A 2,879-nucleotide genomic window follows, 5' to 3' on the forward strand; every position below is an offset into this window, starting at 1 on the left:
GGAGGGGGGAGGGGGGAGGGGGATGGGGGTGGGAAGGGGGGGGGGCAGGGGGAGGGGGGTGAGTTAGAACGTCCTTGATTTGTGGAGTTGTTTTTTTGTATGCTGCTGTCAGAGCGAGCAGCATGTTGTGATGATGACGACTTCACACACGGCGAAACGGCTGTTGCTTGCTGATTGTGTGTGCACGTGGTGGTGACCGTCCTTGTTCTTGGGGGGGCTCCGTGTCAAGTTCAAGGACATGTCAAAGCGTGCGGATTGGTCCATATGCGCTACACCGCATCTGCTTTTTTTTTTTTTTTTTTTGGTCTCGTAACTCTCTCGTGTTCTTGTGTCACTCGCCCAGTTCGGGCAAGTCTGCCTTACTCTGTGAAGTTGATACCGATGTTGTTATTGTGTGTGTGTCTTCAGTTTAACTCACTCAGTACGGCCAGTCCTCTCTTCTCCTCTACACAGATCCCTCGGATGTCCAGTGGGTGTCTGAATGACCCAACCTTTAGCTTCCGTCGTCAGAATTGTGGTATTCTTTGTCAACATTCACGTCTTTAGTATAAGAGCCTTCCGCTTGCAATATTTTGATGATGGTAATTGGGGTGAAACGCTGTTAACGTCGTCTCTTTCGCCGTTCGTATGGAGAGAGTTAACGTCTTTCCACTTGAAGTGATATTAGCTCTGTGTGTGTGTGTGTGTGTGTGTGTGTGTGTGTGTGTGTGTGTGTGTGTGTGTGTGTGTTTAATTGGCAGTGTTTGTCGATTCTGTAAGGATACTCTTTCTTCTCTGATAACAATTCTGCGACTTGATGGAGCTCTATAGACCTTCTGCAAACGAATATTGAAAAGTAGTTATTCGTTTGTTGTTGTTGTTGTTGTTGTTTTCTGTGAGCAGATTGCCTCCACCACAACCCTGTATCCCTCTCATTCTTTCACATTTCACGCTGTTTCCCTTAAAAAAAAAATGTAACTTTGAGCCGAGTCTCTTTGTGCATTGTTTTGCCTCATATTTGTCAATGTGATTATATGCTTTTTTTTTTTTTTTTTGGGGGGGGGGGGTCCTTTAACTTGTTCGCGTAAGTTTTGTGCTCATTTCTTTCTTATTGGGTATATTGTTTTGTCTCATATTTGTCAATGTGACTATAATTATGTATTTTTGGTTCCTTTAACTTGTTCGCATACGTTTTGTGCTTATTTCTTTCTTATTGGGTATATTGTTTTGTCTCATATTTGTCAATGTGACTATAATTATGTATTTTTGGTTCCTTTAACTTGTTCGCGTAAGTTTTGTGCTTATTTCTTTCTTATTGGGTATATTGTTTTGTCTCATATTTGTCAATGTGACTATAATTATGTATTTTTGGTTCCTTTAACTTGTTCGCGTAAGTTTTGTGCTTATTTCTTTCTTATTGGGTATATTGTTTTGTCTCATGTTTGTCAATGTGACTATAATTATGTATTTTTGGTTCCTTTAACTTGTTCGCGTAAGTTTTGTGCTTATTTCTTTCTTATTGGGTAGGGCTTAGATAAGCCATTCTTGGTGCTCTTCCCGTGCTTTTGGTGTTTCATGTGCTTTTGCTAGTTGTCTCTTTGAATAAAAAAAATGGTTGACATCAAGGATACCCCTCAGTTATGTTGACATGTCCCTAATAATAATAATAATAATAATAATAATGGATACTTATACAGCACACTGTCCAGAAATCTGCTCTAGGTGTTTTACAAAAACGCTTTTGTTAACATAAAACATTACACACACACACACACACACACACACACACACACACACACACACACACACACACACACACACACACACACACTGCATACATACATTTTAACAATACATGTGTATCTAACAGCTACCCTTACACATACGCACACATAGGCAAGCACAAACTTACATAAACACACGCACACGCAATACACATTCATATACATGCATGTAGTTATGTACACATACGTATGTATACACACATAGTCGAGCACAGCTAACGCAAAGGAAGTGGACCTGCCACAGTTGAACTTAATTGTGTCGGAGGAAGCTCCAGTCAAACATATATATTCCCACACACATTTCATATCAGTTTTCTTTGAGACCTGACCCAGACAGCGAAATTCAAGCGGATTTCTCCAGTTCCTGTTAGTGAGATCAGTCCCCCAGCCAGCAGCATACCCAGATTCAAACACTCGACTGTTGGCCGCCGTTCTTTCTCTGTCTCTGGACCTTGCAACTGGAATGAACTTCCTCTTTCGCTTCGTCAAGTCTCCACACTCAGCTCTTTTCAAGTCTGGCCTTAAAACCCACCTCTTCCCAAAATAGCCTCCCTTCCCTGCCTCTTCCTTTTCTTCAGTTTCTACAGTTTTAGAGTTATGCATGCGTGTGAATGACTCGTGGTGCGAAAGCGCTTTGATTTGTCTCTGCACAAGATTCAACGCTGTATAAATACCATTATTATTATTATTATTATCATTATTAGCAACACGGAGGGGGAGGTGGGTCAGATGATACCTACCTGCACAACGGCGCTGCGTGTGGAGAAGGAGCAGGGTCGGTGCTCTTGGCTCTGTGGCCTGTTAGTGCTACCTGCCCCCCTCTGCCCCCCACACCCACACCCCCGACCCCCCCCACCCCCACCCCCCCTCCCCACCCCCCCCCCCACCCCCCACCCCCAGCTCCGCTTCCTCCACGCTCGCTGCCTGTCCGTGTTTCGTGTCGACATCTGTTGGCACGGCACCCTTATTGTGGAAGCAGCGTTCTGTTTGTGGCACATGCCCCGTGAAGCTAGAGCGACATTTCTTGCGAAACACACAGTGAGTGAGCGGGCAGGTCTGGCTGACAATGGCTCCCACTCAGGTTGCCGCTCACTGGAAAAGAATTTATTTTTTGTT

The sequence above is a fragment of the Babylonia areolata genome, chromosome 16, assembly GCF_041734735.1.
Source record: "Babylonia areolata isolate BAREFJ2019XMU chromosome 16, ASM4173473v1, whole genome shotgun sequence".
In the NCBI taxonomy this organism is placed as follows: domain Eukaryota; kingdom Metazoa; phylum Mollusca; class Gastropoda; order Neogastropoda; family Buccinidae; genus Babylonia; species Babylonia areolata.